At 41.3% G+C, this 23,203-nt stretch overlaps 1 long non-coding RNA gene across 1 annotated transcript in view; it reads left to right on the top strand.

Moving 5' to 3' along the window:
• The window catches only part of LOC142436143 (uncharacterized), a 65,472-nt gene extending 42,369 nt beyond the window's left edge, over positions 1 to 23,103 (top strand). The window contains exons 3-6 of the long non-coding RNA XR_012781805.1: positions 8,906 to 9,051; positions 14,101 to 14,212; positions 17,920 to 18,046; positions 22,014 to 23,103. This is a non-coding gene — a long non-coding RNA (uncharacterized LOC142436143). The remainder of the gene's footprint in view (positions 1 to 8,905; positions 9,052 to 14,100; positions 14,213 to 17,919; positions 18,047 to 22,013) is intronic.
• Positions 23,104 to 23,203: the final 100 nt, after the last annotated feature.

Consider the following 23,203-nt stretch of genomic DNA (forward strand, 5'->3'; position numbering starts at 1 on the left):
TGCGTTCCAGTTATCTGAATTGAATAGATTGTTTTCTTCGTCTCCTCTTTGTACTACACAGAAGATCCAGATCATCTCTGTAACTGATGACTGACAGAATAAAAAGCTCTGGGCATATGAACAGAAATGTAATTGCCAGGCATTTAGTTGTACACACATGGACCTGCATGCTGACCTGGTTCAACAAGTTTTCATTTGAGCAATACTGAAATTGTGAGTAATGTTGGTGACTTCAGCTCTATCCCATTGGGAGCAACATCTGCTTAAAAGTGAGTGACAAGAGGACTAAATGAGCCAATGTGGCCAAATCTTTTTGGAAATTGCCTCAGAATCGTGGTTGCTGAATAAATGCAGTGTTTTATCATGAACATGTTGTGTGAAAGAGGCCCTAGTGGTTCACTGGTTTAATCGATGCCGCTGGCCAGACCCTTTGTGGCTCCAGCATTCCAGGCCCATCAAGGGAGGCCAAGGAGGCTGCGTGGGCCCGTGAAGATTTACAGACTTGGAAACACTAGCGAGCAGTTCCACTCCCTGTTTTATGGTCAAAATGAGTTAAAATGTACTTGACCGCAGTCCATTTGGTTTTGGTTCATCATGAAGGAATGGGAAGGCTTTAAAACCCGGCACCCGATGCACTGCTGTGGATGAGATTTTGAAAGGCTTATTGGATCGACACTAGGTTACACTGTTGTAGCAGAATTGTGGAGTGACCGTGACAGCTCATGCGACTTTATGCCATAGCTAGTTGGCCATGCTGTGAAATCTTAGCATAAAGTGCAACCTTTTCTATGTTGTTGTTAGGTGGCTTCGTGTCCATTCCAGCCCCTAAAGCCCTCTATGTAACAGCGCGACACACTGCCCTGTCCTGCACCATCCTCACATGTTCCCACGTTGGAGCCATTGCGACAGCCCCTGTGTCGATCCATGTTGGCGAAGGCCTTTCTCTTCTTTGCCTCTCTCTCCCTCACCAAGCACCATGTCCTTCTCCAGGGACTGGTCTCTCCTGAAAAGATGCGGGAACAAAAGTATGACAAGTCATGGAGGCCAGTCCCACAGCTGAGAGAATGCTAGTGGTCATCATGTTCAGCTAGTCGTCCTTCCATGATCTGCAAATGTGAAAAAATCTTTAAAAATCTAAAATGTGAAAAACATCTCAAAGCCTGGTATGTAAGTCCTAGTATCCTAACAGTTTAACATTGAAATGCACTGAAGTTCAGTCAACTTATAAGAAAATTGGAACCTAAGTACATTTTCCCAATCAGCAAAAAGGACATGCTATTATGATACTGAATATATTGTGCTCTTTTGTCAGTATATCCTATGAGCTTAGTGTGTATTGATGTGCGTATCCAGTATTTTTTGAGGGGAGCAGTCCATAATAATTACATGACAGTAGCTTTGTCTCAGTGGGAAAATTTTCAAGATATCTGCATATATTCTTTTTTTTAATCATTATATTACAACTCATCACAATCCATACATCAATTGTGTAAAGCACATTTGCACATTCATTTCCATTATCAATCTCAAAGCATTTGCACTTCACTTAAGCCCCTGGCATCAGCTCCTCATTTTTGCCCCTCCCTCCCCACTACCCCCTCCCTTATGAACCCTTGATAACTTATAAATTATTATTTTGTCATATCTTATACTGTCCAAAATATCCCTTCACCCACTTTTCTGTTGTCAATCCCCCAGGGAGGAGGTTATATGTAGATCCTTGTAATCAGTTTGCTCTTTCCACCCCACCCTCCCTCCATCCTCCTGGTATCGCCACTCTCACCACTGGACCTGAATGGATCATCCACCTTGGATTCCTTGTTTCCATGTTCCTATCTGTACCAGTGTACAGAGGGTATCTATATTCTATTGTTACCTTTCACTCTTGCCCGGTTTCCCTTTTCAATAGCTTGTCCTATCTCATTGAAAATACAAAATACACAAGCGTGCAACTGCAGAGTGACTGGAAAGTAGGCGAGTAACATAGACACTCTATAGAAAATTTCATAATTCCCCAAATAATCATCTCTATCACCAGGTAACACGTCAGCTCTTGATCACGTAGAATTCTCCAAGAGGATACCATGACTCCAGGGCTTTGGGTCCCTACTTTGTTAGTTCATACCAGCAGCTCTCCAATGGCTAAGGAGGGGCGACAGGGAGAAGCACAAATTCTGCAGTGTTTCCTAGTTGTCATCTTCCTTTCACCCTGTGCTTCCTGTTCTGATAAATATTCTAATTTCAATCCTCCCTCCAATGGAAGAGAGGATATGAATTTGGAATCGAGGCTTTTATTTTTGATCATTCATCTGATTTATGTGTTCTGACTGTTCTCTATTCTGAAACAGCTAGATAGAAATAAGGCTGCAGTTGGTCACAGACAAACTGTACAGAGATAAACTCATTATGCTAGAAGCATGCAGTCCTTGGGATAACATGTAATCAGTGAGGGAGTGTGTCTAGTGCAGTGGTTCTCAACCTTCCTAATGCTGCAACCCTTTAATACAGTTCCTCATGTGTGCTCACCCCCCAACCAAAAAATTATTTTCATTACTGTAATTTTGCTACTGTTATGAACGGGAGAACCCTTTGAGAGGGTTGTTCAACCCCCAAAGGAGTTGCAACCCACAGGTTCAGAACAGCTGATCTAGTGGGTGAAGTGGGTTAGCTAAACCCTGATGGAAATCCTTAGAGCAAGACCCCTGTGTCTAATGCCCATGTGAAGTCTCTGTTTCCCCAGGACTGTCTTCTTCATCCTTTCACATAGTGGAATGCATGGTACCTTGCCAAGCCAGAATATACGGGATGTTTTAGGACACTGTGGCTGTTGAGGAGGTGGCTCTGAATTTCTCCGAGGAAGAATGGGCATTGCTGGACCTTTCTGAGAGGAAACTATAGAGACACGGGATGATGGAAACTTTTAGAAACCTGGCCTCAGTAGGTATGAATATTTTCATTAAAAACGGAAAGATGTGTGCGTGCGTGTGTATATGTATATTTGTGTATGTTTCATACTCAGTGATGCTATTGCAGTATGTGAGCTGAGTAATGGGAATACTTTGTTATATAAACAAGTGTAGTACTTTCCTCTCAGGAGCATGATGTCATGTTTCCCCATGAATATAAGGCTCTTAGTGTTATACTGATTTCTTATATCAAGTGTGACTATGAGTCTACTAAGTTTCCTTACGTGTTATAAATGTGAGTGTTGACCTTTGGTGCAGAGAGGCTATGTGTGCATTGTGCCTTGTAAGAGCTCTGTGTTTTTTCAAGGTTAACATGATAGCTTTATCTATTTATTATCTATTTATCCATTGTGTGTCAAGCACAGTTGTACATGTGTTACCTCATCATCCTCAAAACATTTGCTTTCTACTTGAGCCCTTGGTATCAGCTCCTCAATTTCCCCCCTCCCTGCTCACTGCCTCTCCATCATGAACCCTTGATAATTTATAAATTATTATTTTTTCATCCTTACACTGTCCAATGTCTCCCTTCACCCACTTTTCTGTTGTCCATCCCCCAGGGAGGGGGTTTTATGTAGATCCTTGTAATGGGTCCCCCCTTTCTGCCCCACCTTCCTTTCACCCTCATGATAGCACCACTCTCACCACTGGTCCTGAAGGCATCTTCTGTCCCAGATTCCCTATGTTTCAGGTTCCTATCTGTACCAGTGTGCATCCTCTGGTCTAGCTGGATTTGTAAGAGAATTAGGTTCATGATAGTGGAGGGGAGGAGGAGCATTTAGGAAGTAGAGGAAAGTTGTATTTTCATTGTTTCTACACTGTACCCTGACTGGCTCGTCTCTTCCCTATGATCCTTCTGTAAGGGGCTGTCCAGTTGCTGACAGATGGGCTTTGGATCCCCAATCTTCACTCCCCTTCATTCACAATATGCCCGATACTGATCCCATCGACACCTTGTAATCAATCCATAGGTTGTGTGCTTTTTCCATGTGGGCTTTCTTGCTTCTAAGCTAGATGGCCACTTGTTTACCTTCAACCCTTTAAGATCCCATATGCTATATCTTTTGGTAGCTGGGCTCCATCAGTTTTCTTCACATTTTCTTTGCACACAGTTGTCTTCAGCTATCATCTTAGGAAGGTGAGCATCGTGGAATGCCAGGTAATAGAACAAAGTGTTCTTGCATTGAGGGAGCACTTGCATGGAGGCCCAATGTCCATCTGATACCGTAATACTAAACCTATTAATATATGCACCTAGATCTATTTCCCCACCCTAATATAAATATATTTACATATGCACATGCTTGTATTTAGACTTCTGTAAATGCTCTTTGTCTCCTAGTTCTTTCCTCTATTTCCTTTTACTTTCCTCTTGTCCCACTATCATGCTCTGTCTGTAGTTCAGTAATTTCGGGGTTTCAGTAATTCTTCTCAGTTACATTGCCTTGATCAATCCCTACCAGGCATCTTACACCCTCCTTGCCACTTATTTTGTGTCAGGGGAAAGGCCAGACCCTAACACATCACAGCGGGTCGGTTGGTGCAATTGTACAGTGATAATAAATAAAGATTATAGTAAAGTCATAGGGAGCATGAGAGATAGAAGAGAGATTGAAATAATGGAGTCAGACACATTTCATAGTTGCATGTTCACCTCAGCCTCACTTGGGGGTCCACATGGGGAGAGAAATATTTATTGCTAACCAAGGCTTTTATATCATCTGGGGATGTGCAGGCCCCCTAATTACAGGTGAAGAAATCCATCACAGGAAAGTGTTGTGCTATAGGTAATATAGTAATGGGAGTGGGCTGCTGTAGGGGTTCATATGCTGTTGGAAGAGGAGGGAGTAAGGGTGTGCATGTGACAAGATGGGCGGACCCGAGATTCAGCATGGCAGCCTAACTTTGGATGTCACTGAGCAGGTTTGACCTGTTCTCTGGTTCACTGTAGAAATCATTATCAGTAAGGTGTACTGTAAACCCACCTTGCAGGGTCTAAATTGAAGCCTTTAGGGGGAAGTATCCCATTGTCCTTAACAGCAGGGATGGGCCCTATATGTGGTGGGACTAGACAGTCCTCTGACAGCTGATTGCCTTCAGGGAGGTAACTTGACAATTATTTACCATTAATTGTGAGCAGTGTCCTAAGTCTAACATATATTTGGGGGAGATGACTTGGAAAAATCTTTCTGTTTCCCACTATTTTGGATCACTTATTGATTGTTCCCTTTTCCCTGGGTTGGTTAACACCACTTTCTTTCCCCCACCTCCCCTTCTCCCATGTCATGCTCCCTGCCCCAACCATGGGTCCTGTTGCTTTCTCCTCCAGATTGTTTATCTGGCCTATATTATCTAGTTAGAAGTGCAGTTATAATATGCACACACACACACACACACACATACACACACACAAGCACACATACACACAAAAGAGCAAAACAAAATGACAAAAGAAAACAAAACAACAGCAACAAGAAAAAAAGGGAAAAAAGAGAAAAGCCTGTAAAAAGTTAGAGGTCTCTATGTTGACCTTTAGGAGTGCTTTTCTGTGGAGTCTGATGGGGGCCACGCCCTGGCCCCCGAGTCTAATTTTGGTACTCTTGGGACTTCCTTGCTCTACTTCCCTTGCTGTTCTGTTGCACAACACCCTTAGTGTTTTGCCTGGGTGTGGTGGGGTCAGATCGGATGCAATTCCCAAACTGTCTCCAGTGTTGTCCCCTATAGGGCTATAGGTCAGTGAGGGATGTCATGACTCATAGTCGGGGCAGCCATAGTGCTTCTTTTTGCATGGGCTGCTCAGAGCAGGCATATTGTCCTCAAAGCTTGGTGGGCCAGGATGTGTGCTCCACTCTCTCTTCCTCCCCCTTCATTTTCTCCCGTGTGCTCTGATCAGACATGTCCCTTTCCCTGAGCTGTAGCTTCAGTGTTGTCCTCTGAAGTAAATTCTTCTGGGGGAAGGGGCAGCTGTCCTCTTAGTTGGGATTGGGGCTGGCCCCTCTGATATTTTTGTTATAAATAGATTTTCTTCCACCAAAATTCCACAGACCTAGAGGAGCATAGGACTGGCTCAGTGTCAGGGAATTGTTGATTATCTTTTCACACTTTCCTTGTGATGTGTTTTTCTCCAAGAGCAGCATGTCAGGTACACCTTTTCGCCCTCATATGACACTAATGTGATGGGGATCTGCCTTAGGCTGGGTTCTCTAGAAAAATAAAACTATAGACACTGACATATGCATAAGAGAGAGCTTTTCATCAAGAGAACATCCCAGCCCAGTCCAACTGAAGCCCATGGGTCCAATGCTACCTAGAGCATCCATGGCTCAGTGTGTTCAAGTCCCCAAACTTCAGTTTTTGGGTGAGCATCAATCCTATCTGTTGTCCAGCTTGGTATATGTGTGTGTATCACATACATATATGTGTGTGTATCACATACATATATGTGTGTCTATATAGTCACTCTAATATTATATGTGCACACGAATGCCTTGGTTTAGTTTATTAATTCATCAGTATATGAGGACCTTCAACACTACAGAAAACTACAGGACTCTAAATTCATGCTTTCATCACAGAATGGGTGGAAACAAATTCCCTGTTTCAGGGTTTTAATCTGAATACATTTGTACTTCCTTTTCTGTAAGATAAATGCTATAATTTTGATCATGCTGTATTTCTTTTTTTATTAAATCACTTTATTGGGTCTTGTAGAACTCTTATCATAATCCACACCTCCATCCATTGTGTCAAGCACATTAGTACATTTGTTGGCATACTCATTCTCAAAGCATTTTCTTTCTACTTGAGCCCTTGCTGTCAGCTTCTCATTTTTATTCCCCCCTCCTCATGAACCCTTGATAATTTGTAAAGTATTATTTGTTCATCTCTTACACTGCCCTATGTCTTCCTTCACCCACTTTTCTGTTGTCTATCCCCCTGGGGAGGGAGTTATACGTAGATCATTGTGATAGGTTCCCTCTTTCTCCCCCCACCTTCCCCTTCCACTTCTGATTAACAATTAATAGTTAGGGAGTTAAGTACCAAGAGTTATTTCAGCGTGTTTAAATGTAGCCTACAATGTTTTAGCATTTATTAGCTATTCATGGCATATCGTGAATATTTTATGGATGTGATAATTAAATTATGATTAAAGGAATTTTTATGTCTTTTTGGAAGCCTCTTCCTTAAAAAAAAGTGAACCTGGTAGCTCTAGTTAGAACATACAGTCAATTTTTAATATCACTGGTAAAAGTGGACATTTATGGTTGTCCTTTTTCTGACGTGGGGTGATGTTTTTTCAAGTATGACTTTTTCTTTTTAGGAATGTATATTAGCATATTAACATTTTGAACTATATTTGTTTTATGTTAGATTTGTAGAGTTATTTTTCCTTAGCATGAAAAGTCTTTGACTTTGGTTAGTAAGTTTTGTGTCTATTTAGATTATTAATTCTTTTTTACATTAATTGGTATATATTACAGTGCTCATTTTCTTATATTAAATCAACTCTAGGATAGATTCTACTTAATTATCATGTGTAATTATTTTCATGTGTTTTCTGACTCTATTCCCAATGTTTTCAAGAACTTTTTCATGTAGATCCATTATCAATATTGCTCTACAGTTTTCTTGAAGTATCATTATCTGACCTTGTTTACAGGTTATTACTGGTCTCATAGAAAATATTAATAAGGTTACTCTGACAATTATTGTTATGTTTCACCCAATAACGTGAACTTAGACAAAAAGAATAAAGCGTCTATTCATATTGCGTGAATACTCTCCTGTCTAGCTGCCAGAATCTTCAACTTTAATCTGTCTTACAGTTAGCCTTGAAGTTTCTCATGGAATTGAATTGTGATTCAGTTGATTGTAAACTTTCTGAACATCCTGAAACCCACTCGACTCTCATAGATCACTTGCTCTGGCTGGATCCTCTAGAGTGATAAATGATTTACACCCCTCTTGACGGGACAAATCGTCACTCACACCTGAGACTATGGATGGGACATCCTTGAACCCAAGCCAATAAGCCCACTACTACAGTGTGTGTTGTTTGCCATCAGTCAGCATTACCTAGAAAGCTTGGAATCCAGAATTTAGGTCAAGATGACAAAATGGTTTGATCAGTCATCTCTTTTCTGGATACATCTTGCATTTTTAAGCATCTTCCCTCACCTTGGCTCTTACCATGACCCCTTGCCATTCCATGACTGTAAGCTGCAGTCTTTCCCAAAGGCTTTAAAATCGGACATCTGTAAACACAAGAGCTTAAGAGAGTAGCAAATAAGGATTCCCCTGGCTTGTTTTCTTGTTTAGAATATCTCTATCTTGGCCAAGGTACCTCTAGGATGTGCTATGGGTGTCGCTCTGTCTCTTGTTGTCCACCTGTACAAAAACTTTCTCTAGTTACTACACTATTGTGCATAAATGGGCTACCCAACCATAGCGATTTCTTCACACAATAGATATTGTAAAGAATACCCAGGATGCAAGGGGATTGGAGTAGGTTTTACTTAATGAGAAGCTCAGCCTGAGTTGGAGTGGCAGATATGAGCGTGATTCAGCTTGATCACTTTCACCAGATATGTCAAGGGTTTTGGTCTGAGGTTCCGTTATGGGCTTTTAAAGAACATTCTTCATAAAATATTCCGTTCTTCAGTTAGATTGCTGGTGAAAAGAAGATATTTACCTTCAATGGAGCTTGAGAAATTTGAGGCCTTAAGTACTTCCACTTTGTGGATCCAAAGTTGATCATGATATTTGGGAAATTAGTAAAATTGCTCTGCAAAGATAGAGTGGACCCTTGTTTGATGCAAACCCTCAGCTTTGAGCAGGATTTTGATCCCAGGTGGTGGGGGTGGTCACTATTTAGCGCAAGAAGTACAGGCCAAGAAAGTGATATGCCTTTTTCAACATTGCCTCCTCTTCTGTTTCAGAACAAAGATTTGCCACAGAGAAATACAGTCCAGTCTAGGGAGCTAGAAATCTGGTACTAGTGTCTTGCACATTGAAGCATGACAAGGAAGGACTTCAACTTCTGACTGGGTCGTGAACCAAATCCATTCACCTGACTCCAAGCAGGGTGAGCATCCCTGGGGTTCCTGGGGTCAGCACTGGGCAGAGGAGTTTGAGGGGAAGCAGGAGGGATCTGAGCTTTCTGGGGTCTGAACCCAGGAAACACCAGTGTACAAGAACCCAGGCTGCCCCATTGGTCGGGGTCCGAGCAATTTGCGCATCTCCCGGAATGATAGAATTTGCTGATAATGTAACCATGTATAATTGTATTAGAACTTAAATTGTGAGCACTCCAATTTGCAAAAGGCGGGTGGCATAGTGGTTACAGATTGGACTGCTAACTGCAAGGTCAGCAGTTCAGAATTACAAGTCACCCCTGAGGAGAAAAACAAGGTTTCCAATCTTGGTAAGAGTTATAGTCTCCGAAATCCACAAGGGGCCATTCCACCTCCCTTTAAAGGGTCACTGTAACCAGAATCCACTCTGTGGCACTGAGTTGGGTTTAAGGTTTGCATTGCTGATGACAGTGACAACTCTGTCCATTTGCTGCCTCCCCAGTTTGATTAAGCCTCCATTGAATTCCTTTTGATAATTAGCCAAGAATGTAGATCATCTTACCCTTGCGGAAAATGCCTTACAAAATAGATTGCCTGCACTCCTCTCCATCCATCCCCCTCCAAGGGCCTGCCTAGATGTATCCTTGATGGAGCTCACCTAAGCGAGGACAGCACAGGGGCCATTGTTATGAGTCTGGCCTTGATTGCCTCAGTTTGAAGGCCCTGGACCAATCTTTTAAGTCTTTCTATCTAATAATGTGCATGTCCCAATTATGGTCCCATTCCTGCTGCTGCAGTCCCACCTGTATCTGATGTATTGCTTTGCCACCAATCATGATCTGTGACATGGCCTTTTGTTCTGTGTCCTATTTATCTAGGGTCCCGACTCTGAATCCTCAGTTGCATTTGAACTGCTAATGGCCTCCCTTATCCATATGATGTGTGTGCGTATCTTTTGTTGTCTCTTAAAGTTCAATAAATGCTCTCCTCAAATTATGTTTGACAAAGAAGTCACTTTTCCACCCTAACACACAATTTAGCATCATCAGTGCCTCAAGGTACAGTTCTCTGGGACAGCATCTTGACAGCCGTACCTGCAGGTGAGGTCAGGCCCTACAACCCCCTGGCTTCTGTCCTAAATGTACAAAAATTACAAAGTTCTCTTAGTTCTGCGGATAAATTCTCTCTCTGCACCTTAGCCTTGTACCAGACACACTTAGCTCTATGTGGGTTGGCAAATCTAGTTCCCCAGATAAGAACTCAAATGTACCCCTATTTCACCTCTAACCTCCTGCCCAAAGGCACTTAGCTCTCTTGTTCTGTGGTCTGGGAATGCCACTGCTCTGTCTCAGGCTCTTGGTTCTGCTGCCACCATGTCTCTGTTGCTGCTTCTTCCCTTCATGTCCACTCTTGTGTCACAGCTGCCTGTCTGCTGGATTGAAGAATTTCTGTGAAAGAATCTGGGATCTAAAGGCCCCTACTCCTGGTTCTTTTTTTTTTAAGTCATTTTATTAGGGACTCATACAACTCCTAATACAATCCATACATATATCAATTGTGTAAAGCACATTTTTACATTCGTTGCCCTCATCATTCTCAAAACATTTGCTCTCCACCCAAGCCCCTGGCTTCAGGTCCTCAATTTTTCTTCTCCCTCCTCACTCCCTCCTCCCTCATGAACCCTTGATAATTTATAAATTGTTATTTTGTCATATATTTCTGTGTCCCATTTTTCTGTTGTATGTCCCCCAGGGAGGAGGTCACATGTAGATTCTTGAAATAGGTTCCACTTTTCCAACCCAACCTCACTGTGCCCTTCAAATATCACCACTCACACCACCAGTCCTGAGGGGATTATCTGCCATGGCTTCCCTGCATTTTCAGTTCCCATCTGCACCAGTGTACATCCCCTGGTCTAGTCAGACCTGCAAATCAGGATTCAGACCATGACAGTTGGAGGGGGGGAGGAAGCACCCAGAAACTTGATCAAAGTTGTATTTTTCATCGTTGCTACATCACACCCTGACTGTTTCATCGCCTCCCCAAGACCCTTCTGTAAGGGAATGTCCAGTGGCCTACAAATGGGCTTTGGGTCTCCACTCCACACTCCCCCGCTCATTCACTATGGTAAGATTTTTTGTTCTGATGATGCCTGATACCTGATCCCTTGATACCTTGTGATTGCACAGGCTGGTATGCTTCTTCCATGTGGGCTTTGTTGCTTCTGAGCTAGATGGCCGCTTTTTTACCTTCAAGCCATTAAGATCCCAGATGCTATATCTTTTGATAGCTGAGCACCATCAACTTTCTTCACCACATTTGCTTATGCACAAATCTGTCTTCAGTGATCATATTATCGAGATGAGCGTGCAATGTAATGACTCTTCTCCATCTATCTTGATTGATAATTTGGCTTGGTAGCGTATTCTTGGGTTTGCATTGTTTTCCTTCAATTTTTTGAAAATGTTACTCCACTCTCTCTTCTTCATAGTTTCTGCTGATAGGTCTGATCATATTCTTATTTGGGAACCTTTATATATGATTGCTTGTTTTCCCCTAGCTGCTCTCATGATTTTCTCCTTTTCCTCAAAGTTGGATAATTTAACTATTATGTGCCTTGATGACTTCTTCTTGGGATCCAGTCTTGCTGGGATTCTTTCAGCTTCCTGAATGGTTGCCTTGTTTTAATTCACTAAGCTGGGGAAGCTTTCCTCCAAGAATTCTCTCACTACTGTTGCAGATGACTTCTTTGTTGTGTCTTCCTCCAGTAAGCCAATAATTCTAATGATGTACCGCTTCATAGCATCAGACTTAGTTCTTAAGTTTTCTTCAGCTTCTCTGATGATCTTATTAGATTTTTGTTCTCGTTTGTTGAAGTCTGCTTGGCTGTCCTCCAAGTCACTGATGCGGGCCTCTGATTCTTCCAGTTGCTTGTCGAGGTCCATGAGTGTGCTACTGGTTTTTGTTATCTCCTCCCTAAGCTCCTGTATTTCTCTTTGATTTATGGTTTTTACCTTTTCTATCATTTCATCATTTTTCTGTATTGTTTCCCTCATATCCCCTGACTCCAAGTAACATTCTGAAAATTTCTTTCTGTGGCAGCTCAACGTCTGCTTCCTCTATGCATGCATTATGTTCAGGACATCTTCTGGCTTTGCCTTTTGTTCCTCTCCTTTTTTTTGTTGAGGTTTTTGGGGCTGATGGCTGCTTGTGTTGCGTTGTTTTAGATGAGCCAGGTGCCATTTTCCAGGGAGTCGAAGAGCACTGGCTCTCTCTGGGAGACTTTGAACTGCCTATAGCTTATTTCACTATGGAATTAACCTACCACTTTGTCCTCCTGTGGCTTCCCTCTCGGGGGAGTGACCCAGAAGGGTTGCCTGCTTTGGTGTTGCAGAGGTTGGGCAGAGGCTCCTGCAGTAACTTTTGTTGAGGAGTGTTGGCCGAGCTGCCTTATGCCCCACAGGCACAAAGGCTGGAAGGAGTTTCCCCAGTCAGAAGTTGAGCAGAGTATCCCCTGTTGGGGGCCAGCAGGGATTTTTCCAGCCTGCTAACTACACAGGGTGGAGCTCACCTAGCTGCGTGTGGCTCAGGTGTAAATGCCCTAAGTTAAGGGAGTGGTCTGGAGGTTAGCAGTAGAGTGTGAGAGACCAAGAAAGAGGAAAAGAGGAGAAAAAAAAGTTAAAAAGCAAGCCAAATGTGCCCATGAGGGGCGGGGGAGGGGGAATATAGTGAAGAGATGGATAGAAAGCAACAATGTAGCTGAGCCCTTATCCAGGCCAGAGGAGCTGCAAGGGTTTAATCCTTGTTCGGAGGTGGTAGCAGCAAGCTGTGGCTGTGTTGAGAAAAGGCTGCTGCACAGCCCTCCAAGACTGATAGGGTGACAGAGAGGAGATGCAAAGGTCTAGTGCCTGCCCCAAGGCAGGTGGTGGCAAACTGTGGCTGTGTTGAGACCAAGCAGCCCTACAGGCTCCAAATGGTCCTGGCTCTGGCAGAGACAGTGGCGGGGCAAAGGTCAAGCCCCAGCCGGCCTCCACTGAAGTAAACCAAAAGCCCCCAGCCCCTCAAAACCCCATGGGTCTGTGCCTACTTGTCTTTATGATGATGCTCCTCCTGCATTCCAGCAGTGTTCAGTTATCTCTAAGTAACTCTCCTAGCTTGAATTCTGTGGAGTTCCTCTGGTGTTTGTTACTCCTTCGCCATCTTGCCGGAAGTCCCCCTGGTTCTTCTTTTTTGTTGGTAGTGAGATCCCAATTTCTGTCTCTGAAATAACTCAATTAGTTGTAACATGAATTCCAAAGTAACTAATCTGTAGGTTAGGTTTCAGACAGTTTATTTACATAACCACAAGGCACAACGGTACCAATGTATTGTTGGCCAAGCTGCCCGATTGTCTTATATGACAGCCCCAGTGGGTTTCCAAGACTGTAACTTTATAACGGAGTAAAAAGCCATGTCACTCATGCTTTCGAGGAGAAATTGGTGGTTTCCAATTGCTGACCTTGCAATTAGCAGCCTGACAGTAACCACTATGAGGGACAACTTTTCCTCGTTCACATTGGCAGGCGACAAACCCAGGTAAATAATTTGGAGGAAGTTAAGGGGGCATAGCTAGACTGTGTACTTGTATAGACCACCTGTCTGACTCAGTGATTCTCAACCTTCCTAATGCTGCGACCCTTTAATGCAGTTCCTCATGTTGTGGTGAAGCTCCAACCATAAAACTACTTTTGTTGCTACTTCATGACAGTAAGTTTACTACTGTTATGAATCAGGCAACCCCTGTGAAAGGGTCCTTCAACCCCCAAAAGGGTCTCAACCCATAGGTGGAGAACCACTGATCTAACTGCATTAGGTACTACAAATAATGGTATATTAAAAACATTATCTATATTGGGATTCAAAAGTGCACTCATTATTGGGGGATATATACTTCTTCATTTACATTTATATGTAATTTATATATGTATAGATATAAATTTCAATCTAATAAATGTCATATAAATGTTTATTATGGAGCCTTGTTTTTGACATGCGTTAAGTGTTGGACTTCTATCCTCAAGGTCAGAGGTACACACCCATTAGCATCCTGTCATGGCTTTAGAATCTTGGAAGCTCTGTACAGCAGTTCTCCTGTGTCCTATCTGCAGCTTATATGTCTAACTCTACTTGATGGTGAGTTTAAAAGTGTTTCTAAAGTTATTTTACAATTTATAGTTCTCCTATAAAATAATCTTTAGTTTATAATAGCTCTTTATATATCCCATGTAAAATGTTTCCAGATGCTTTAATTAACATAATCATCTTAAAGGTTCATTGATTTGTCATTCTCTTTGAGAGTCACACAGTAAGGAATTGGTAGTTTGTATGCTGTGGGGTAGGGATCCAACTCTTTGTTTATTTTTTTATATTTATATTTGATTGCCCAATCTCTATTTGTTATAAAATAATCTTTTATTCACATGTGTGAACATTATGAGTTTTAGATTTTATTGCTCATGGTATAAGCATGTTTCCCATTACTCAATAAGGGCACCGTTAACAGTATTGGGGACTTTGGGTGTTTAGAAGAAGGAAAGAACAGTAACAGCACCTGGACCTATTGGTTATGTGTTACACTGTATTCTCCCATCAGCCTGCCGATGGTGCATCACCAGCAGCTTAGAGGAAGGAGGAAGAGTGCCTTGTATTATTACTTTTGGGATTTCCTCACGAGAGATTGAAATTTGTGAGCATCATTAGAGCTGATCCAGATAAGACAGAGCATCCCAGTTGCCTGTAGTGTCCTAAGGACCAAAGAAAATGGCCAAGGCTCAGGTGCTTCTGATGTGTTTTATCCTTTTCTGTATTTTCTACTGGAATTGTAGGAGCCTGTATAATACTGATTCAGTTCATTGGAAAAGCAGAAATTTGAAATAGTAGAACTTAGAGCTAAACTTTTACTCTGATTTCAACATTTGGCTGGAGAAGATTAGGAATATATTGATCATAGGATTAACAATAAACTATTGACATTGAATATAATATAGCACTGAGGATTCTTTGGATAACATTATCTTCCAGCTCATAATTTATTATTCTATGGCCAGCATATCTTTCAAATTATATGCTATACATGGTTTTTAAGGAGAAATAAAATCACTTCTTTAGGAGAGTTCAGTAGTCCATGGGATTTTTGTTTGAGTAACTTTCTTTAAAGCTTATTTCTGAAGGTGATATGTTAAATACTCTCCCACACAGCAGCATTCTCATCAATGCATCTAAAATGGGTCTTGTTGCATTAGTGGTTTAAAAATGAGACAGCATCTCACCTCCTCTAACTAGAGATGCAGGAGAGAGAATTAACTGTCAACATCAGCTCTGATTCATATGAGGCAGAGCTTAGACAGACCTGTACCCTCCAATGGTTTTCCAGTCTGACACCAGTATCTTTGCCACACTCCTCTCCTACTCAGCTTATTCTTTTTTTTTTTTTTTTTTGCTGTGGCCATGGACTAATTACAGTCCAGAGTCACAGGTACAAGTTTTACTCAGGAACAGAGTATAATTTGGTATCAGAATTAGTAGGCTACACATTGACTTTCATATTAAAGAACCATGTAGGCACATTTGCTCTTCTTCAGGGAAGGCCTGTTTTCCCTGTCCCCTATCAGACATTTTTCCTTCTAAAGATAGGCTCATTTCTTAGTTCCATCTTTATATGGTCCTCTCAACTACTTTTGGATATCCTCTTCTTGATCTTGCCTGCCTGTCCCACTTTCTTGGCTGAAAAGCCCTTTCTGGACCTGACACCATTGGCTCTGTCACTCTGTCCCTTCTGCCCTGGTCATTGTCTCCATTAGTGCAGCTCTTGACCCATGAATAGTACAGTTCATTTTGCAGGAGCAGCAGTAGACCCATCCCTATGTGGTAGAGGTTCAAGATGGTCCATGATTTGCTCAGCAACATCTCACAAAACTCAAAAGTCATCAAGTAAATAAATCACTCTTCAAGATGTGGAAGCTGGTGAGTTCCAGATCTATATAAAGGTCAGGAATCAGTCTGTAGGTTTTTCCTCATTGATTTGTTTATAAACGCTGATGAACCAGATCATCAGGTCAGACCACAGTCCACTGCCTCACAAAGAGAAGTTGTTGAATCTCGTCAGCTAATAGGTTGCAGGGGCTGAGGAACCCAAATTGGAAGGTCAGACAGCAAGCTAATGGCTCATAGAGTGGAGGAAGCTCTCAAGTCAGGTCACACAGGCAGCTCATAGTTGCCATTTAAGGAAATGCCACATTAATTTTTTGGAAGCTGCAAATCCCTAATCCATGGGTTCATTCTGAACTGTGTGGCTGCAGGGGCTAATAAACCCAAATCAACAGCTCAGATGACAGGATAATGCCTCACTGTCTCCTCTCAAACCATGCCTGCAGGCAGTTCTCTCTCTCCCTCTTAATATGTTGGCTTCTTGGGCCAACCCAGCATCTTCCCTGCCTAGGCAAGATTAGGAAGGCTCCAGAGATCCACCCAGCAGAATTAGGCTGGGGGCGCCTTGGAGAGCATGTGGTGAAAGATGGCAAGTTCAAGAGGACCTTGCAATTAAAGTTAAGATAATTCACTCCAAAGGTGGCTGAGGAGAATTTGTCCTAAGGTTGTCAAGAGGAGCTTGTCCTAAGGTGGCCTTTAAGAGCTTAGAAAGTTGTTCTGCACTCAGTAAGGGAGATAATGTCTATGAACATTCTGATCTTGGTTCTGACTTATAGCTTCTTGTTCCTGATCCCGAGTTGTACCTTGTTCATTAATAGACCACTTTGATCTATTGAGTGTTGTGTGACCACAGCAACAGATTATCAAACCCAGAAGTGAGACAGAGTGGTGTGGAAGGATTGACTTGTTTTAGAGTTGACAAAAAGTGTTGGAGAGTTGAGGTATGTTTGACCTCCCCCATCTGCACTGTTCCCAGTACTTATTGCCACTGAAGGTACCGAGCCTCTAATAATGGTGATGCTGGTAGAAATCCTAATGCCATTTAATAACAAATAGGTCTTTATCTACCTTGTGTGATTATAAAGCTGAGCTATTTCTAGAACATTCAGATAATGTCACTGGAACTCAAAATTCTAATGTTAAGAGTGGGTGCATTATTTTCAGGCACTGGGGTCCCCAACACTCCAAAAGTGATCCTCAGGAGTGACATTGCAATTGTGAGAATATTAAAAGACAGAGAGCAGACAGCTGGACACAGGGGCTCTCTTCCCATGTCAGGCCTGAGAGAGTGAATATATTTTCCAGTGGGTATATATAATGGAGCTTACAGGTCTTTCCATAAGGCGTTCGTGTCATGCAGTTAGCATGTACATAGTTAATGGGTCATATCATAAGCGGGTAAAATTCTAAACAAGCAAGATGCTGAGTTACCATCTTGACCTAGTGTTAGTTGACTTCAAACTGGCCCTGTGCCCTCCCCAGGTGTTTGCTACATTTATGTTGGGCTGGCTCTAGAACCTGATTGCTCAGATATACAGATAACCTTCAGGCATAGTGAAGTAGCCAGGTACAGAAATGATTCCTCTACTATGGGAGCTCCTTTAAGCCTGCTCCTTAATGTGGAGCTAGCTATTGTGGGGGCACTGTATTTGACCTGGAGAATGTATTTGAAAACATTTATTTCTCAGAACACTGGAGATCTTTCTAAAATTAGGGCTAGTTTTCTCGGCTGATGGTCGTGAATGTAGAAATAAGGTAAAATATTTTTGTACCAAGTCCTCAGTTAATGACGCATTATGGAATGAACTACCACAATAGTTTTTATTATTGTTTTCCTTTTTTTACTGTAAGATATATTTTTTTAAAATCTTCAAATGGAAAATACTTCATTAAGTAGACCCCTCTTACTACAGGAACCACTGACATTCAACGATGTGGCTGTAAAGTTCACCCGGAAGGAATTGTAGCTCCTGAACTCTGCTCAGAAAACCCTATATCAGGATGTGATGTTGGAGAACTATCACAACCTGGTTTCCATTGGTGAGGAGAATTCTCAAGTCATTGACCTCGTCACTGGCTTTTCCTGTCTTATATGTTAAAAACTTTGCGGTGTTTGTGGTATTCTCAAAGAGGTAGATTCTCATTGCATTTTCTCATCCTAGGTTAGTGGGTTAGGTCTTCTACCCCTGAAAGAATGCTATTTACTTTGTTCCTTTGAACATTATTTTTCTAGAAATACAAAACTGCAGTCTTTACACACTTTACGTTAATTTTGGTGTGTCCAAGATTCTGTAATTTCCCTTAAACAGGTTATCTAATTGTCACCCCAGAAGCTTTCTCTCAATTGGAACAAGAGAACTGTGTTTGGTATTAGAAGCAAACTATAGTGGAATTTTCTCAGATGCATGGTCAAAACACCTTAAGGGGAATTGGCTGGGGTAGTTGATTGAACAGGGAGAAGGCCTCATATCTATGAAAGGTGTCAGAAAATGCATAAAAGTGTGTGCTACTTTGTATGTGAGAGTTCACTTGTCCAAGATGTTGAGGGAAGTACACCTGTAGCTCTTATGAGATTAGATTTCCATTTTCTTGTTTTACACTAAGTGTGTTTGCTTCCATAATTTTCTTTAACATTCTGAAATTTTCCCTTCTTTTATGTTTCCACTTTACTATGAAAATCTGTCTTGCACACTTCTCTCCAAACAGAGAACTCTGAATTAGTAACTGTCCTCTGAATACAGCACATTCCTCCCCTACTGAGTAAGAATGGATATCCATTTGCAGTATGCAGCACCATCTTGCATCTTGAGCTCCCACCATAAACGGGTCTCCTTTGTGCTTCCTTAGCTTCCCCCCTTGGAGTTTCTCTAAAGATTTGGTGTCCATATTCTCATTTGGTGTCCTGTTCCTTTAAAGTTTTCTTCATGCAGGTGATGTCAGTTCTTTCTGTTTTCTTAGAGAGATGGTCAATTTGCCTTCTCTGTTGGAATTCTTTAACAGACATATTTCCCCATATTTTACTCCTTTTGGTGAAATATATTTATGACTTCTGTTGTTTCCGGGTATCTAAAATCATCTTCCTAGCAAGAAAATTATCAGCTTAAAGTATACTTTAGCACTGTACCTTACATTTTTTTCTACCTGTAAGATTTTTTTAAGTTGTCTGTTCCTCCAATAATTTTTGTAAGTGGAAAGGGCATGTTTTTTTTTAAATTAAGCAATGTCTGCTATATATTTCTTACTATGTAGTGTCCCTTCCTTAGGCCCACCCCTTCTTAACAGGTCCAATACACGAAAGATGACTGTTGCTGCTTCTAAAGAACATTTTTGCAGTATATTCCAATAGGTTTTATTGCTGTTATTCAAACAATGCATAGTACATTCAATATTGCTCTCTTTTCTTTTCTGTCTCTTGAGTAGCCTTTTGGTTTCCATGTGTAAGTTGCCTTTCATGTCATCCCACATCTCATCTGGTCTCTGTCATTAGTCTTCAGTCAGACTTTTATTCCTCATGTTTATTCTTTACATAGTCTCTAAGCTGTGCTCTAGCTACTTTGGCTAGCTTCTACTTGGATTTGAGCAATTTATGATCTGTTCCACAGTTAACCCCTGGGCGTGTTTTGACTTATAAGCTTCTCCACCATTTCTTTCTGTAGATGTGGTTGATTTGATTTTCATTTGTTCCATTCCGGAAAATCCATATGTGTAGTTTCCATTTCTGGTGTTTAATAAGGAATTTGCTATGAATTCATCATTAGTCTCAAAATGTTATCAGTGAACCTGTGTGTCATTTCTGTTACTAAGGTCACATTTTCCAACTACTGCTACTTTCCCCAAATTTTACACTTATCAGTGTGTATGATTGTTTGGTTGATCAATGTCAGGCTGAAAAATTCATGTGAAAATTTCAATATATATTTTAAAATATTTTATTGGGAGCTCTTATAGATATCATAACTTCCCATAGTTCAATTACATGGAGCAGTCCTGTACAATAGCTACCACAGTTTGAAAACTTTTTCTTCTTTAATTCCTTGATATCAGCTCTCCTTTATCCCTTCTCCCCTCAATTTCATTATTGTGGTGGTAAACAGAACCTGGATGAAAGTGTGAGCAGCAGCCTTATATCTGTACTCCTGACCACAGGGCTTGGAAGACCAGTTCTAGTGCTGGAAGAAAACCCCCACAAGTCCCAAAGCTAGAACTGCTAATGAGCAATCTCCAGACAGAGATTTCCCCCCAACTGCCCTCCAGGAAGATGTTAGTATACAGCTGCTACAGGTGCCTGACTTCTTGCTTCTCAGCTGAAAGATGCCTAGCTTTGAAAGCAATCAGGTTCCCTTTGTTGCTGTCACTTAAGGAATCAATTATCTCTTTCTCTCTTAAATGCCCACTGGATGGGTCCTAAAGGACTGGTGTGTAATTGAAGGGCAGAAATAAAAAGGCTTTGCATTCTTTCACCAATTTATATAATCTCAGGGCATGCAGCTCCCCCGCCTCCCACACAAACACAGGCAGACACCTAGCTACCTAACAAGGTAGGCAGGATCTTTAGCCTCGGGATCCCTGAAATAATTGGATGAGCAACTTAAGACCAGTGCTGAGGGTAGGTGGAGTGGAGTAATTGTCTCCTGAGCGGGGAGAACAATAACAACAACATGTCTGCTCTTGTCGTTAAAGCTGCTGGCAGATAGTAATTAGCCATGCGCTTGTATGAGGTATCATTAAGGTGGCACTACAATGAAAGGATAGTGTGGCGATGATATTTAACTAAGAGTATGTGACTGGGACTCTTCTCCAACTTTGTGAATGCTTCTATGTTTGCTTTAATTGGTGCACAAAACTGAATAACACTTGTACTAACTGGTCTTGCTTGCAGGCATATGAATATTAGCCTACCACTGACAAAATTATACATCAGGGAAGATATTGCAGTGTGCTTTTGGATAATGAATATGATGCCAATCTTCTTGAATTTGTCGATCTCAGCCTTATAAACCACTTGATTATCTAATTAAAAATAGCCAGTACCAGTCTATTAAAGTTGAATAATGCATACACTATCAATTTTTACCATTCCATTTTGTTTTGACAACTTGCAATTTTTCATGACAATATTGCATGTATGCCATTTTCCATTTACTAGAGGATATTAGCAGCTATTTTTTCTCATTTTCAGTCATGCCATGTCAAGCACTGAAGGTCCCCAAAGCTTTTCCTCCATCTACATCATTATGGTTGACTGTACTTTGAGGATTTAGTACTTGTTCAGTGTTATTTCATTGCCATTAAACCTGAGGGGTTCATGTTCCAGAAGTCGATCACCAGATCTTCCTCCCAGTCCCTATTTCTGGAGAATCCACTAAGACCTGTGCACCATGGGTGGTCCTGCTTGTATTTGAAACACTGGGTGGCAGTGCTTCTGGCATCACAGCAACCTGCACGCCACCACAGGACAGCACTGTAAGAGGAGTGCTGTGAGCTAAAATACAGGCTCCACAAACATAAGGAATGTGTTTCTGTACCATAATCCCTTTCATATATACCTGTAAAAATGGTTTTCTCCCAAGTAGAATATTCGCCATGTTTCGCATTCCCAACTTTATCTAGCACTTAGTTATCTTTCAGTAAAGATTGATTAAATGAATACATTTAACCTCTACCAAATGGAATTAGCAAGTCATATCACTCCTGTGGTCTATTGGTCTCATGTCTTCCTTCTGTTATGTTTGTTGTATGTATTCATGTACCTCTTTAAGCAAATATCAAACCTGTGTCCATTTATCACTTTCATATCCAACCTGATTTCTATAGTAACTATTTTTACCATTTGAATTGTTTACATGATTGTATTTCGTCCAATGGGCAATAAACATTAAGCATAGTGTTTTATTTATAGTCATAAAAGAGGGTTGTCACTAAAGATCTACTTTATATCAATGTGTATTTTATGGGGTCCATTGAAAACCAAGATATTTAAAAGAGTCAATGTTGTGTTCTTTTATAGAAATCCAGAAAGATGATGATCATTTGCTTGAGCACTTGCAGTGTGAAAGATGCATTGACAGAATGGAATGGTGCTACAAATGTAATACATATTCTCAGCATAAAAATAATTTTCCTCCAAAGGAAACTTATGAGATGTTTGGATTACATGAAAAAAATGTAAAATCAGATTTAATCATTCTGGAATTAAATCAGAACAGAAGCAACAAAATACAGAAGATGAGAAAACTTTTCTCCACAGTGAACAAGAGCAATTTAATACTGAAATGAAATTCCCTGAGTGTGAACCACCCAGGTTCATGAAGTCACAGTGCATTCAGCATCAGGAGTCTGATGAAATTGAGAAACTACACACAGGCGATAAATGTGGAACAACCTTCATTGAAGACTCTGTGTTCTATGAACACCAGATTATTGGTATACTAGATAAGACCTACGAATGCAGTCAGTGTGGGCAAATATTCAAGAAAATGTTCAAACTCAATGAACATTATCAAAAAAGTCATGAAGGACAAAAGCTAGGAAAATGCTTGCAATGTGGGAAAAATTTTCACAGTGTATCATACCTCAAGGGACATCAGGAACCTCATGTGGCAGGAATGTCCTATGTATGCAGTGAATGTGGGAAAGGCTTCACTAGGAAGAGTGATCTCACTGCTCATCAGCAAACTCATACTGGAGAGAAACCCCACATATGTGGTGAATATGGAAAAGCCTTTATCAGGAAGACTCTTCTCACTGTTCATCAGCGAACTCATACTGGAGAGAAACCCCATGTATGTGGTGAATATGGCAAAGGCTTTAGCCAGAAGAGTAAATTTACTGTTTATCAGCGAACTCATACTGGTGAGAAATCCTATGTATGTGGTCAATGTGGAAAAACCTTTCTCACGAAGAATGTTCTCACCATTCATCAGTGAACCCATACTGGAGAGAAACCCCATGTATGTGGTGAATGTGGAAAAGCCTTTATTCGGAAGCATGCTCTCACTGTTCATCAGCGAACTCATACTGGAGAGAAACCCCATGTGTGTAGTCAATGTGGAAAAGCTTTTATCAGAAAGAGTAAAGTTACTGTTCATCAGCGAACTCATACTGGAGAAAACCCCCATGTATGTGGTGAATGTGGAAAAGGCTTTATCCAGAAGACTGCTCTCACTATTAATCAGCAAACTCATAGTGGAGAGAAAC

The sequence above is a fragment of the Tenrec ecaudatus genome, unplaced genomic scaffold (genome assembly GCF_050624435.1).
Source record: "Tenrec ecaudatus isolate mTenEca1 unplaced genomic scaffold, mTenEca1.hap1 Scaffold_178, whole genome shotgun sequence".
Lineage (NCBI taxonomy): Eukaryota > Metazoa > Chordata > Mammalia > Afrosoricida > Tenrecidae > Tenrec > Tenrec ecaudatus.